This window comes from Zingiber officinale, chromosome 6B (genome assembly GCF_018446385.1).
Source record: "Zingiber officinale cultivar Zhangliang chromosome 6B, Zo_v1.1, whole genome shotgun sequence".
NCBI classification, from domain to species: domain Eukaryota; kingdom Viridiplantae; phylum Streptophyta; class Magnoliopsida; order Zingiberales; family Zingiberaceae; genus Zingiber; species Zingiber officinale.
Window position 1 is genome coordinate 65,389,336 of NC_055996.1, and position 17,013 is coordinate 65,406,348.

Genomic DNA, 17,013 nt, shown 5'->3' on the forward strand with positions numbered 1-17,013 from the left:
AGAGAAGATAGGTTGAGAGGAGGAAGAACGCTTGAATGAAAATCAATTCACTCTTATAACTTACATCCAAAGTGGCCGACCACTTTATCCTTCTTAACCCCCATGGAATATCAAGAGTCAAGTCTCTTGATCTCCTCCATGAGGTGGCATTTGGTCAAGTCAAACTTGACCAAATGAAGAAGCTTTGATGATGTGGCATTGGTCAAGTCAAAATCAAGTCAAAACTTGACTCTTCATCTTCCTACTTAAGTCATGTCAAACTTGACCACTTCTCTCCCATGGTTGATCAAATCTAACCATTGGTTCAAGTCAATTTTAATTTAATGAATCTCTATTCATTGAATTAAATTGACTCAATGAGTCTAAGTCCAAATTAGACTCATTTAACACATAAACAAAATTGAGTCCAACTCAATTAGCTTACTTTGGATTACTCTTAATCCAATTTGGTTCATCACATGAACCTAATATTTTAGGTTCATCAAATGAACCTAATCTCCATCTAATTTCCCTTTGTGTGTGACCCTATAGGTTCTTGTAACGTTGGCAATGCTTCTAAACCCATTTAGAAGCATAAGTAATGAGAGGTATCTAGCAACACATCATTACTACCCAAGTTACAAGAATGTTGAGATCCAACATCACCTTGTGACTACTAATTGTGACTCTTTACAATATATGACAAGTGTCCTTCTATCCTAGACATCTAGATTGATCAATATGAGGAATAGACCGTGTCATCCTCTAATCAATCTAAATCTTGAACTCCAAGTAGACTCACTCAATCAAATGAGCTCAATATCTCATATTGACTCATTTGGGCATGGCCATGCACTTAGTGGTCTCACTCTATCAAGAATATCGATGTCACTCCCGTCATATAGGAGGGATAGATCCCATCTACATCACTCACATCCCCCCGTATAATTTGTTACATACCCAGTAATCGCCTTTATAGTCCACCCAGTTACGAGTGACGTTTGACGAAGCCAAAGTACGTAACTCCTTATGTAGGGAACCATGGTGACTTCAGATCCAAGGACTAGTAGTCATACTAATAGCCACATGAGAAAGTATATGACACTCATATAACGATCCATGATACTCTCTCATGGCGGGCCATTCAGTATACATTCGTCAATGCATACCCATGTGTCAACTTGATATCTCCATATCCATGACTTGTGAGATCAAGTCATCGAGTTGACCCACATGCTAGTCTCGTCACATTAACATTGTCCTTGAATGCAAATACTTGACTAGGAATGATTAAGAGTAGTGTTCCCTATATCATCTCACTATCGATTCAACTAACCGATTGATATAGCTAAGAACCTTCTACTCAAGGACGTTATTATACTTAGTTATTTGACACCAATACAAGTAAGTATAATAACCAAAAACAAATGTCTTTATTTATATACAAGAATATGATACAACGAGTCCATATAACAATCATCAAATGATTGGCTCTAGGGCTCTAACTAACACACAAACATCTATCTCCCCCGTTCGGGGTCGAGCTATCTCCGGGGGTTGCGGACAAGAGTATCTCCACTAGTTTCGGACCAGAATGTCTCGTAGGTTATGTGCCCGTTTGGCTCACGACTTTTGTCTCCATGAGCATTAGAGTTCACGGGCTATGCTCCCGCTCAGTTTTCGGGCTCCACTCCTGCCCAGCACTGCTTCGCCTCTCACGCGGTATTTGCCCAGGCGCTCACTTGGCGTTCGCCCGCTTGTTCACCCTGTCAACACCTTCGCTGTCGCGTGCTCGACATCATCCCACTCAGTAATACTTGATCGAGGTCAGCATTTTACAAACGCCCAATTGGCATTCACTAGGCCGCTCGTTTAGCACTCTCGCAGTCGTTCGACTGGTCTCGCTCAGGCGTCCGTTCGGCCACACACTTGAACTAGGTCGAACGCTTGACACTCTCTAGACCGTTTGATCAGCATTTTACGATTGATTGGTTGACACTTTCCCAGTCGCTTGCTCGGCATCGCCTGCTCATTCGCCCGATCAGCATTTTACAGTCACCTGGTCGACATTGGTGGGGTGCTTGATCACATTTTATGTCCATCCAACCAGTATTTTTTAGTGGCCCGGTCAACATTCTACTAATCCCTCGGTTAGCATCTTCGCGAGCGCATGCAATGCCTCGCTTTCCCAGTGTCTCTCCGCCGGGTCGGCATTCTACTGACTACCTCGTTCGACACTTTTTCGCTCGGTTTGCTCGGCGTCCTGCGTGTCACTTGGTCGATTATCATTTATTCATCGCTCGCTTGACATTTCACCGCTCGATCAGCACCAGTCCATTTGTCTTGGTATTATTTCTCGTAGCTCGCTCAGCACCTTTGTAGCCACTTGGTCAGTATCACTAGGTCGTTTGCTCGATCGCGCCGATCGCTTTGCTCCACATCGCCCGAGCGTTTACTAAATGTCACTCAGTCTCGCTCGGCGTTTGATTGATTTCTTGACATCCAGTTGGCATTATTTTTCGCCGCTCGGTCGACACATGTTTTTCTCCCCACTCGGCCAAGCGCACGTCATTCTGGCGGCACTTGGCTCATTCATTGCTTCGTCATTCGCTCGGTAGCACTACCATCTCTAGTGCGACACCGTTTCGATAGCGGCTGCTCACGTGCCGTTATACAAGAGGTCTAGCGAGTTGATTTCGTTATCGAGAGCGATTCAGTCCTTACGACAGACTATCTAGTCAGTCGGACTCACGCCTCCTTCGACTATACTTGAAGGGGAAGCTTGTGATGCGGATGTAGTTTATGGCATAAGAGTGATTAGAGAAGATGGGAAGGGCATTTTCATCTTTTGGTAGGAGTAGGATTTTAGTGTTTATAAAGCACTGTTCATTGATCGAGGGAGGAGGGAGTTTTTTCTACCGTCGCCACCTGCTGGAACAAGGGTCGCCGCCTCCGCCGGAGATCGCCAGCAACACTATCGACGATGACCCCCTCAAGGACACCTCCTCTCTCCTTTGACATCAACGCCACCGCCTCTCTCCCTCATGCCGGTCGCCATCACTTCTACCTCTCATGCCAGCTGCTGCCATGCGACAAAGAGGTTTTGATTCATCATAGGGAGAGATCAGCGGCACCGTTAGTTGCACACGTTGTCGTCGCACACCTCCTCTGCTCCCCTTCTCCGCTACCTCCTCTCCTTCGCCTTCAACGGGCACCACCTCCAGTGGCTGACGCCACCGCTTCCAGCAGACGCCAACACCTCTCGTCAGTTGCATGTTTCCTCCAGTAGCTGCCGCCATCGGCACCTCCCGCTACCATCGTCCGAGGCATCTCTAGCCGCCGACGATGCCCCTAGAGTCTACCACAGCCGTCCTGAGCGGGCGCCGTCGTCGCTCTCCAAGCAACCGCCACTCGAGGGGTTACGTTTAGTACTATTTATCTGATTCGGCCTGCGTGCCGAGAGGGTGTTCGGCCTTCGTGCCGCTATTGTATTTCAGCCTTCGTGCCCCAATTCTGTCCTGTGAGCCGATGCTGTGATTAGACCGCTCGTCATCTTGCAGATCTATGTCGCGTCCAACTTCGTGCCATTGGAGCCAGCTACTTATCTGGTGGGCATTTACCTACTCTTCAGGGTCGTGACAACTCGATCAGTATCCCGACTGGCTCACCCATCCATTCGAGGGCATCCCCCAGGGCCAGGGTACGTTCTCGTACTCCTTATTTGTGCATTTATATTTCTATTATTATCTAGCTGCTCATATGTTCGCGAGACCCACCTTGAGCATCGAGGTACCAGGGATCGGGGCAACCCGGTCGTTGGTTCCAGGTGTTGTTGACCAGAAGACTTCGGACGACTTGGTCAACATAGAGGACAGCTCACCATCCGGGTAATGGAGGTGCGGTCAACCTTCCAAACATGTCATGCCGGCATCCCCGTCTTCCCAGATTCCCGACAAGATCACATATGTTCCGGTCGTGTTAGATGAGGTATCTGGATTGATGTAGTCAAGTTTCATATTGTCACCAGTATAGGGGAGATGCTGCCAAATTTCTTCTGGCAGGGACTACCTGGGGCGTGACAATTTATTTGGTATCAAAGCGAGGTTGGTGATACTTGTTTGTTTTTCATGTTACAGATTTTCGAGATTTATCTGATACCAATTTATTGGTATCAGAGTGGGTTACGATACCTGCTTTTGGTGTTCAGGATTTTAGGGTTAGCCCAAGTTTGCCAATAACTTGGGTACTTATTTTCGGATTTGTATGTGTTTCCGTCGATTTTCTCGTCCAAAATTTTGAGGTCAAATTTGGGGACTGGACAACGACGGAACATCTCCAGACATAAAATAGGTAAAAATGTAATTTTATAATTATTATATATGTAGTAATATCTGTGATATAACTTAACAGATATGAGGAGATCTACACGTGCAGCTGCATCGAGACGTGGTACTGGATGACCACGTAAGAGGACTTTGGAATCTCTAGACTTGCCAGAGATGCCTACTGGGGTTGAGCCTATCGATTAGGGACATACTCTGGATACTGCGGGTGCGTCAGGCTCTCATACCCCGATGACTCCTTTAGAGGTGCCTACCTAGGCTGCACCAGCAGTACCCACCCCTACCGTATTAACGGTACCACCAGTGATACCACCGGCACATCCGGTACCACCACCAGTGCCTACGACGTAATAGGCACTACCTCCACCGGTGCCTACTGCTCACCCGGCACCCGCACCAGTAGTAGCAGTTGCTCCACATTCGGTACCACCCACTGTACCTCCAGCCGCGACTACCTATGCTGACCCTGCAGTGCCACCTGTGGCCCCTGCCCCAGCTTACGCGCAGCACCGGGGGTACCTCCCCCGACCTATCCAACGGTGCCACCTGTAGTACCAGCTCTAGTGGTTCCGCCAGTTCATGCAGCCGTCCCTACTCACCCCACTGATATTGTCGCGGCACGAGCCCAGATCCCAACATTGGCAGAGTCGATGAAGAGTCAATTCACACTCTTCCGAGGAGAGACTGATCCGAGTGTGGCCCAGTCCTGGTTAGAGACCATGGAGCGGACCTTCTTCTACATGGCTTGCTCCAAGTGGGAGAAAGCAGAGCTGGCTGCTTTAAATTTACGGGATGAGGCTGGCACCTGGTGGATTACTCAACGTTCCATCATAGGTGAGCAGAACATCACCGGGCCAGATTCAGAGAGACTTTTGAGAGACGCTACTTTCCATGGGGCTATCAGATGATTCTCCGGCAGGATTTTCTGAGTCTGCGGCAGAACAACCGCTCGGTGATAGAGTACAATGCCGAGTTTAACCAGTTGGCCAAATTTTGTCCAGAACTAGTTGCTGAGGACAGTTCCCATATGCATCAGTTTATTCGGGAACTGGATGGACATCTGCAAGTAAAACTTGCCGATTACGTTGGACAGAGCCCTCATGATTGAGTCAGCTTAGCAGAGAGCGTTCCTGGACAGGAAAAGGAAGCAGTCGGGTTAGACATTAGGGTAGATCCAGTAGGCACAGGCGACCGGACAGCAGCAGAGTGGTCGCAGTCGTCCAGGTCAGGGTACTTCTGGGGCTTCTGGTCAGCCTCAGAAGTCAGGGCGATCTTCATGAGGACGTTCCCGGTCTTATCAGCAGAACCGGAAACAACCCACCAGCGACACTCACTGCACCAGATGTGGGTCCAGAGACCATGTCACCATAGACTGCTCCCTGGGACAGTCGGTTTGCTATTATTACAAACTGCCCAGGCACCTAAGCCGAGATTGTTCGCTGATGGCTCAGCATATGGCTTCCGGAGTGTATGGTCATGGAGGACAACCCAGTTAGACTGGGATTTATCGAGGAGGGCGGAGAGCCCAATCTTCGCATAGCCGGAAGAGAGCTTTATTTCGGGACCACAGTATCTGACTCAGGGGTAGTATCAGCCACAACCACTGGTCCAGTACCAGTCACAGCCCCAGTCGCCGATCCAGTATCAATCTCAGTCTACCTATCCGTCTCTAGCTCAGTACCCGGCACTGTCACAGTGGCAGCTTTAGACTCAGGCACAGCAGCCTTTGGCAGCTCTATCACCTCCTCCACCGCTAGAGACTGGACATATTCATGCGATTTCCAAAGAGGATGCACAGCGGGCCGACGGATCCATTTTCCGTGGTATGGCTTTACTTTATGCATTATCCGCTGATATGCTGATAGATACTGGTAGCTCGCATTCTTTTATTTCCCGTGCCTTTATGAAGGACATAGGTAGACTACCTACTCTTAGACCGCAGTGACTGACCATCTCCCTACCATCCGATGATACATTGGACGTCACTCAGGAGGTCAGAGGTTGTCCATTAGATTTTGACAACATGGTACTTATGGTTGATTTACTAGTCCTGGCATTGGTCGAGTTCGACATTATCCTTGGCATGAATTGACTGTCCGCATATAATGCCACAGTTGATTGCCAGACAAGGGTGATCACATTCCGACCTCCAAACCAACCCTTGTGGGATTTCACTAGCATCAGGGACGATGGCATATCGATCATTTGAGCGATTCAGGCTCAGAAGCTGCTGTCACATGGCTGTCAGGGGTTTCATTTGTCTTTGATTTATACTAACGACAACAGTAGTTCCCAGCTCTCAGACATTCCAATGGTCTAAGAGTATCCGGATGTATTTCAAGATGAGCTACCTGGCTTGCCTCCCCGAAGGCAAGTGGAGTTTGCTATTGAGCTGATTCCGGGGACCACGCCAGCATCGAAAGCTCCATATCGTATGACACCGAAAGTGTTGGACGAGCTAAAGGTTCAACTCCAGGAGTTATTGGACAGGGGATTTATACGCCCTAGTGTATCTCCATGGGGTTCTCTGGTACTCTAAGGTTGTGCATAGATTACAGACAGTTGAATGCAGTGGCCATTAGAAATAAGTACCCCTTGCCACGGATCGAGGATTTATTTGATCAGCTCAGAGGACCTCAGTGTATTCTAAGATTAATCTACGGTCCGGATATCATCAGTTGAGAGTCAGAGAATCTGATATTCAGAAGACAACATTCCGTACCAGATATGGCCATTATGGGTTTTTGGTAATGCCATTTGGGCTTACCAATGCTCCAATGGTATTTATGGATTTGATGAACTGCATATTCTTGGAGTATCTTAATCAGTTTGTTATCGTTTTCATCGATGGCATATTGGTCTACTCGCGTTCCGAGGAGGAGCATGCACAGCATCTTCGCACAGTCCTGGAGACTCTTCGACGACATCAGTTGTATGCGAAGTTCAACAAGTGTGCCTTCTGGCTATCTTCAGTCAGTTTTTTGGGACACGTGGTTTCTAGTCGAGGTATTTCAGTAGACCCTCAGAAGATCGATGTTGTCACCAGTTGGGAGTCACCGAAATCAGTACAGGAGATCCGCAATTTTTTGGGACTAGCAGGATATTACAGACGGTTCGTTGAGGGTTTCTCCCAGATTGCTATGCCGTTGACACGCCTGACCAGGAAAGGCGTAAAGTTCACATGGACAGAGGACTGCGAGATCGGCTTCCAGGAGCTAAAGCGGAGATTAGTGTCGGCTCCAGTTCTGGTTTTACCCTCTGGAGAGGAAGGATTCGTGCTCTATACCGACGCATCTCTACAGGGTTTGGGCCTTGTTCTAATGCAGCACGACAGGGTAGTCTCCTATGCTTCTTGATAGTTGAAAGAGCATGAGAAGAACTAACCAGTTCATGATTTGGAGTTGGCCGCTATTATATTTGCTCTGAAGATTTGGCGGCATCATCTGTACGGTATTTACCTTTGAGATTCTCACTAACCATAAGAGTCTCAGATATCTGTTCACCCAGAAGGAGCTTAATCTCCGATAGAGGAGATGGATGAAGTTCCTAAAGGATTATGATTGTACCATTAGTTATCACCCGGGGAAAGCTAATGTGGTTGCCGATGCACTCAGCAGGAAGTCTAGAGGGACTTTGGCTTGCTACCGAGCTTCAGTCACGGACTTGATTCAGGGTTTTTCCGAGTTGGGCCTTCAGGAGCAGGGACGGACAAAGCAGTGTATGTTGGTTACCATGGTTGCTCAGTCGTCAATCAGGACGAGGATCCGAGAGGCCCATGCCGGTGATCAGCACTTACAGTTCATTGGCAGCCAGATAGCTTCCGGGCAGCAGACCGAGTTCACAATAGATGAGGAGGGTATTATATACTTTCGAGGCAGATTATGCGTACCTGAGTCTCACCCGATCTTACAGGAGCTATTTCAGGAGGCTCATCGCTCTCGATTTGTGATTTATCCAGGAGGGGCCCGCATGTATCGAGATTTGAGGCGTTCCTACTGGTGGAACAACATGAAGAAAGACATCACGGAATTCGTAGCAAGATGTCTTGTCTGTCAGCAGGTGAAGGCGGAGCACCAGAGACCTGCCGGATTACTTCAGCGGATTCCTATTTCAGAGTGAAAATGGGATCACATCACTATGGACTTTATGGTGGGGTTGCATAGGACACGACGAGACCATGACGCGATTTGGGTAGTCGTTGATCGATTGACCAAATCCACGCACTTCTTAGCGATCCGGAAGACTGATTCCCTGGATCGATTGGCAGATCTGTATTGCCGGGAGATCATCAGATTGCATGGTGTCCCATTGAGTATTATTTCGGATAGAGACCCATGGTTCACGTCCTGGTTCTGGCAAAGTCTGCAGCAGGCCTTGGGCACTCAGCTCTATTTCAGTACAGCTTTCCATCTGCAAACAGATGGACAGTTAGAACAAACCATTTAAACTCTAGAGGACTTGCTGAGGTCTTGTGTATTGGATTTCGGAGGCAATTGGGAGGACCATTTGCCATTGGTAGAGTTTGCCTACAACAATAGCTTTCATTCGGCTATCCAGATCACACCGTTTGAAGCGTTGTATGGTAGGCCTTGTCGGACACCCACCCTCTGGGAGGAGGTTGGGGAGGACCAGCTGTTAGGACTTAATGGAGCTCAGCAGGAGGCAGAGCTGGTCAGTACTAGCAGACGAAGGATGTCAGAGGCGCAGGACCGCTAGAAGAGTTATGATGATCGGAGACAGAGACCCCTGGAGTTCTCTACTGGCGACCATGTATTTCTGAGAGTTTCACCCACGAAAGGGGTGAAGAGATTTGACCTTCGAGGTAAGCTAGCTCCATGATACATTGGCCCTTTCCAGATCCTGGAGAGGATTGGAGCAGTAGCTTATCACCTAGCGCTACCACCTGCTCTGGCAGGCGTGCACGACGTATTTAATGTATCTATGCTGAGGAGATACATAGCCGACCCATCTCATGTGCTGTCTGATATACAAATTTTCCTTTAGCCTGACGTCACTTACGAGGAGGTTCCGATATGGATTCTGGACTAGAAGGAGCGTTATCTACGGAACAAGACTATTCGAATGGTTAAAGTCAGATGACAGCATCATTTCGACGAGGAGGCTACCTAGGAGCTCGAGGATACGAACCAAGCTCGATACCCCCATCTTTTCACTTGAGGTTGTTGGTGCAATATCCCTCAGGTCAAGGTTGACCTGGTTGACCAAGCTTGGGTCTTGGTTTGGGTTTCAATGTTTGACAATATAAGACTTTGATGATATGGACAAGTGCAGGTGCAGTTGTTCATTTGGGGAGATTGTTTGGTGCAATTCCCCTCTGATCAGGGTCTGATCAGGTTGGTTGAAGAAGAGTCAAGTAGGTCAAGGTTGACCAGATACTTGACAGGGAAGTCCTAACTGGGATGTTAGGCAGAAGGAAAATCCTGGTGAGTGAAGCCAGGTGAAAGACCTAGTGAGTAAAGCTAGGCAGAAGGAAATCCTAGTGAGTGAAGCCAGGTGAAAGACCTAGTGAGTGAAGCTAGGCAATTGGAAAAGTCCTGGTGAGTGAAGCCAGGTGAAAGACCTAGTGAGTGAAGCTAGGTAGAAGAAAATCCTGGTGAGTGAAGCCAGGTGAAAGTCCTGGTGAGTGAAGCCAGGCAGAAGGAAAATCCTAGTGAGTGAAGCTAGGTGAAAGTCCTAGTGAGTGAAGCTAGGCAAAAGGGAAGTCCTGGTGAGTGAAGCCAAGCACGGGGAAATCCAGATGGGTCAAGGTTGACCAGACATCTGGTGAAAGTCCAAGTAGGTCAAAGGGATTGACCGAATACTTAGCAAGAAGGGAAAAGTCCAAGTAGGTCAAGGGAGTGACCGGATACTTGGCACGATGAGGAAAATTCCAAGTGGGTCAAAGGGATTGACCGTACACTTGGTGAGGGAGTCCTAGCAGGTCAAGGGTGACCGGATGCTAGGCACGATGAATCAACAGGTCATGGTTGACCGGATGTTGGTTTAGGAGGTGTTAGACTTGATTTTGGGAGAAAATCATGAGCTGGATCGATCAGTCGATCGATTGGCTCATGCCCAATCGAGCGGCCGATCGATTGGGCGAGTCTTCACGACAGGCCTCCTCCCAATCGATCAGTGGATCGATTGGGACGAGTGCGCGATCGCACAGAACAGCGCTGGATCGATCGGTCGATCGATCCAAAGCCCCCAATAGATCAGTAGATCGATTGGGAGCTGCAACTTCGCGCGATAAGCCCTGGATCGATCAGTCGATCGATCCAAGTGATTCCAAAGAGCACAAAGGTGCTTTGGATCGATCCATTGATCGATCCAAAGCCTCCCCGATTGATTAGGAGTAATCCAATCGATCGGGATCCGACCATTGGCGTAGATAAAGGCTGTTGGCGTGCGTCTTCTTCGGTAGCTCTCCTTGGAGGAAACAAAGGGAGAAAGCACCAGGCCGTGTACCTCACACGGCCATGCACTGGGATAGAGCTTGGGCCGTGTGGAGTTTTGGCACCAGCAGAAGAGGAAGATGACATGGCCGTGTGAACCTCACACGGCCGTGTCAAGATTTGAAGCCAACCAGAGCAGAAGCCTTACATGGCCGTGTGGATCTACACGGCCGTGTGAGGTTTCCAGAGACCAAGCAGGCTGTGGCTGTGTGCACCACACGGCCGTGTAGCATTTCTAGAGACCAAGCAGGCTGTGGCCGTGTGCACTACACGGCCGTGTATCATTTCCAGAGAGCAGAAGGGTTCTGGCCGTGTGGAGTCACACGGCTGTGCAGGTTAGGCAGAGAGGGAACTGGACATGGCCGTGTGAATCTCACACGGCCGTGTCACGGGGCCGTGTGGCGCCCGAATCCCTCCTCTATTTAAACCCTCCTTCATGATTTGAAAGGGGATCTCTCCCCCTTTGGGAGAAGGCAAGATTTGGTGGTTTCCTCCCATTCTTGGGAGGATTTCTGGGCAATTCTAAGGGAGATCTCGACGATTTCGACTCCGGAGCGTGGATTGGATCCGAAGACGAAGCTTCTTTGTAGATAAGTTTTCTCTTTTCCCCTCTTCTTGTTTTCTTGGATTGGGGATTCAAGGAATGCTTGTAATCTCTATTTCTTCGGATTTTCTTCCTCGATTCATGGAGTAGATCTTGTATTCTAGGATTAAGGGAGTATTTGTATGATGGATTGATGTAATCTCTTATGGATTTGCCATTTTCTTGTTTCAATGACATTATCTTGCTTGTATCAATTAGATCTTGAATGATTGATGGTGGTTTGTGCTTAATTCTCATTCTTGATTGATTGTTTGGATTTCTTATGGACTTGGTAAGGATAAACTCTCACTCGATCATCCGAGGGATCCACGTGACAGGTGCAAGCCCGTGTAAGGACGTTTGAGAGATAATCTTGAAGAGGAAATGGGAATATTCAAGAGAGTAGGATGGATTCTATGATTAGCTTCTTGTATCTTTATAGATTAATAAGTTGTGGGCTTCTATGTTGATATCCGAGGAAGGCATAGTAATAGGTGCGCTTCTGTGTAAGGACAACGTAGGTTCATGTCTCATTAATCCTATTTAGATACATTTCTCAGTCCTTAGCCGGTTGTCTATTGCAAGAGGGAACCGGCAACTTTCTACATGTTTGGCAATTGAGGAATAAGAATTGGTGAACCATTTACATTCAAGAAATCTTACAAAGAAACCGAAACTCCTAGAATCTCCCTTTATCATAACCCAAAACACTAAACTCTTGTTTGTTGATCTTTAATATTAGATTTGTTTACCTTTACTTTGCTTTTGAAACGATTGGATAGTTGTTTAGCTAATTCGCATTGAGACATTTCTAGTGCTTATTCCAGTCCCTGTGGATACGATAATCTTTTATATTACTTGTTTGGCGCCGTTGCCGGGGACTGCGCTATAACATTAGGAATTATCAATTGAGCTAGACTAAACATAACATATGTTTTCCTTTCATATTGCATAGTTGTAACTAATCATTAGATTTCTATTTTTTTTTACTTACTTGTATAACTTTCACTTCTTGTTAATTTCTTTTTGTACAAACTCAATTCTACATTTTTGATTCTTCTATTTTCCTTTTTGTGTCGAATTGCTATCTGCTATCTTGTTCTTGTGTATGCGAAGATCTAACTTTGCAGGGGAATTCTTTCCTTTTGACCCTGAGATTGATAGAACTTTCCATAAAAGAAGAATTCTGCAAAGGCAAATTGAAGAACAGGAACATTTGAACATGGCAAATAGACCACTCAAGGACTATGCAGCACCCTATGCAAGAGGTTTCCGATCTAGTATTTCAAGACCTTCAGTGGAGGCTAATAACTTTGAGATCAAACCCGCAATCATATCTATGGTGCAGCAGAACCAATTTGGTGGAGGACCTCATGAAGACCCCAATCAACATTTAGAGGTCTTTTATGAAATATGTGGGACCATGAAAATGAATGGAGTTCCTTCAGATGCAGTTAGATTACTGTTATTTGGGTTTTCTCTAAGAGATAGGGCAAAGCAATGGCTGAATTCTTTGGCCCCTAATAGCATCACCACTTGGGAGCAGTGCGAGCAACAGTTTCTTGATAAGTTCTACCCACCAAGCAAAACAGCTCATATGAGGAATTTAATTGCAAGCTTCAAGCAAACTGACTCAGAATCTCTTTTTGAAGCATGGGATAGATATAATAGTATGCTCAGACAATGCCCACATCATGGGTTGGAAAGATGGTTAGTGTTGCACACTTTTTATAATGGTATCAATTATCATACCAAAGTGTCCCTTGATTCAGCTGCTGGAGGGGCACTTATGAATAAAAGTTTAGATGAAGCCGAAGAAATCATTGAAAGTGTAGCACAAAATCATCATCAATGGGCAAATGAAAGAAGTGGTGGCTACTCCTCTGTAAACCCAACAATTAAAGCATCAGGGAAGTTTGATGTAGATGCAGTCACTCTTTTGTCTGCAAAATTGGATGCTCTTACAAAGAAATTTGAGAACATGGGGACTAGTGCTAATATGGTCAATGCTATTAGTACATCTTGTGAAGTATGTGGGAGTTCAGAGCATTCAAATGACTCATGTCCATTGGGAGCTATCACTGCACAAATCAATCAACTTGAACAATGCGATGCAATCATGAGCTACAATCAAAGGCAGAACAACCCATACTCAAATACTTATAACCCTGGATGGAAAAGTCATCCAAATTTTTCTTACAGAAACAATCAAGATCAAGGACCATCTATGGGGGCAAGACCAAATTTTCAAGCTGGGCAACAAAATTTTCAACATCTATCTTCTCAAGGCTTACCCAATGCAAATGTTGAAAAGATGCTTGAAGAAATTATCTCAAGTCAGAATGAAATGAAGCAGGATTTAGCAAAGCTCATTCAGAGAATGGATAATTCTGAAAAGCATCAAAAGATCCAGGATAGTCAAATTGCCCAACTAGCTTCCTCATCATCCAGAGCACCAGGACAGCTTCCAGGAAAACCTGATGTGAATCCTATGGAGCATTGCAATAGGATTGAGCTTAGGAGCGGACGGACCTTGGGAGACTCCCACGTGACTGCTTCAAAAGGGAAACAAAAAGAAGAAGAGCTCTCTCCTCCTATACCAAGTCAGATTCAAGCTAATGAGGAGAGTACCATTGAGGTTGAAGAGACTCTTCCGCTGAACCATCAGAGCAAAGCTGTTCCTTTTCCTCAGAGACTTACAATGCTCAAGAAGGATGAAGAATTTGGCAAGTTTCTAGAAAAAGTTAAGGAAATTTGTGTAGAGGTACCTCTTATTGATGCTATTCTACAAATGCCTAGATTTGCCAAATTCCTGAAGGATCTCATGTCAAATAAGAGAAGAAGAGGAGAGGTCGAGACCATTGCGCTTAGTGAGGAATGTAGTGCTATTTTTGAGAAGAACACTTCTCCAAAACTGAAGGACCCAGGGAGCTTTTATATTCCTTGCAACATAGGGAAAGAATTTTTTGAAAAAGCTTTTTGTGACTTGGGGGCGAGTGTTAGCCTCATTCCCTACTCAATTTATAATAAATTAGGTCTCAAAAACATTAAACTTACTACTATGGCACTTCAACTTGCTGATCATTCCTGCAGGTACCCTTTGGGTATTATAGAAGATGTGCCAGTAGAGGTGGATGGGAATGTTATTCCCACAGACTTTGTCGTGTTGGACATGGAAGAGGACCCTAGGATTCCTATCATATTAGGAAGACCTTTCCTTGCTACAGCTGGTGCTATAATTGATGTCAAAAACCATAAGCTTTCTTTGGTAATTGGTAAGGAAAAGTTGGAATATGATTTATCTAATATTTCTAACCATGTCTCATCTCTTTTAAATGCTTGTAGCAGGACAAGCATTTATAAACTTGAGGAATGGAATTTCCATCCTCATGGAAGGCCACCAAATGAAGGAGACAATGTGGTGGAGGAGGTTGGGAGAAGATCTCCCAACAAAAATGAAAAGTATGTCTGTCCTCCAAGGGCGAGGAAAAGGAGCGAATGATTAAGTTTGGTCAAGCTAAAGACCTTAAACAAGCGCTTCTTGGGAGGCAACCCAAGGGTTCTTTTAGTTAGTTTTGATTTGTATTGTAATTTCTTTTAGTTTGATGCATTCTTTTGATTCTGTTTTTAGGTTAGGTGCAAAACAGAGTCGGGCCGTGTGATATACACGGCCAGGCAAAGGTTGCAGAGAAGGGAAGTGTTTGGGCCGTGTCATCCAGACACGGCCGTGTGGGATCTCCCGAGAGGAAAAAGGTATAGGCCGTGTCATAGACACGGCCGTGCAAAGAATTCCGAGAGGAAAGATGGAGAGGCCGTGTCCCAGACACGGCCGTGCGAGGAATCCAGAGAAGGAAGAGGGGGAGGCCGTGTGGATCTACACGGCCCGTGCAAAGAACCCCGAGAGGAAAGAGGGGGAGGCCGTGTAGATTTACACGGCCCGTGTGGGAGAACTATTAAAGTCTACCTCCTACCTCACACGGCCAGATCTTGGCCGTGTTCCGCACACCCCCAACTCTCCAAAACATATCTTTCTCTCCCATTCTCTTAAAAACTCCTCTCTAATCTCTCAAGATCTCTTAGATCCGATTCTCCTCCTCTCTAAGACTTGGACTTTTTGTTCTCTTAACCTAAGATCTTTTGTTCTTTGAGTTCCACAACTCTAGATAATTCTTCCCCTATCTAAACTCATCAAGATGTCCAATATTTTGAAGAGATTACGCAAAGGAGGTGGTGGATCCAGTGGAGACAAGGAAAAGGAGCCATCAAGGGACAAAGGAAAACAACCAGTGAAGGGCAAAGGCAAAAGAACTTCACGCAACGAAGGTAATGACAATGAATTCAATATTGTGTTTAGAAATGATGATCAAGTAACTAGATTCGCAATTCTTGTCAATAGAAAGATTGTGTGTACTAGATATATGGACCCAACTGTTCTTGATATGCTTGGAATTAGGGAAGATGTAGATTTGATGATTGGGTTTTTGGATTGGAGTGATATTATGTACACGCATTTGCCTACATATCCTCGTCTTGTTTTGGAATTTTTAAGTTCATTGGATGTCCATTTTACAAATGAAGATGATTATTTTGGAAAAATCTCTTTTAGATTAATGAATCAAGAATTCCTATGGGCATTTAGTGACTTTAATTCTTGTTTTGGAATAACCACCGGTAGCCCTCGTAGGTTTGATCCAAGGTTTAATTGGAATCATTTTTGGAATGCAATAACTGGGTTAGATCAACCTTATGAGCCTTCAAGAGCTAAGGCCTCCCATATGCAAAACCCCATCTTTAGGTACCTACATAGAGTCATGAGTAAAACTATTTTTGGTAGGGGAGAGAGTGATGGGGTGGTTAAGAAAATAGAGCTTTATGCTTTATGGGCTATGCTTTATAAGGTTGAATTTGACTATGGTTTTCATTTTGTTCAAACCTTATTGAGATCGGCTAGGGCATCATCGGGATCAATTGTTTTTGGTGGTTTGATTACCCGAATAGCTTGTAATTTAAATCTTGATGTTGATGGGTTGGAAATAATTCATGGTAATGACATGATTGACATTGATACATGTCTTGCTATGAAAATGATCGTTCGGGATGAGAATGGTTTCGCGTTTCCTAGGAGGAGTGGTTCTCCTTTACCTCTTCCTTTTCCTGAACGAACTACTATTCGTAACCGGGCTAATTGGGTAATTTCTGAGTTAGATTTTGAGGATAACCCTTCTATACCTGGAGACACTGAGCCACATCATGAGCCCTCGTCATCTGGACATACGCAGCCTTCTAGTTTCATGGAGCCTGCTAGGCATTCTTTTGCATATGGCACGGGATCTTCTAGGTTCGATTTTTCAGATTTTCGTACGTCTCTAAAATCACTTCATGAGAAGCAAGATTCCCAACGGAAAATGTTGGAGGGGCGCTTCTCTTTATTTGATGATCAGTTTAGGGAGGTACAAAATCATTTTCAGTTTACGAGGAATTTTCAAGGTCAAGTGGCCGAGTTTGTGCAGGATTATGATACTGATCAGGCTAGGATGAGAGATTTTATGCAGAGTATGACGCTTACTAGCCAACAAGTCGATGCTTTATATGAGTATCATAGATCCTTGGGTGAGATTCCAGGTTTTCCTAGTTTTCCTATTGGCCAACCACG

The 17,013-nt window shown here is 45.8% G+C and overlaps 1 long non-coding RNA gene and 1 other non-coding gene across 2 annotated transcripts in view; one reads left to right on the forward strand and one right to left on the reverse strand.

Annotated features, from left to right (window-relative positions):
* Positions 1–17,013, forward strand: part of LOC121992561 — an 81,760-nt gene that overhangs the window by 53,091 nt on the left and 11,656 nt on the right. The gene's annotated exons all lie outside the window — the stretch shown is intronic.
* On the reverse strand, positions 12,956–13,061 carry LOC121993408. Its single transcript, XR_006115258.1, has one exon. It is a non-coding gene; the product is annotated as a small nucleolar RNA R71 (small nucleolar RNA).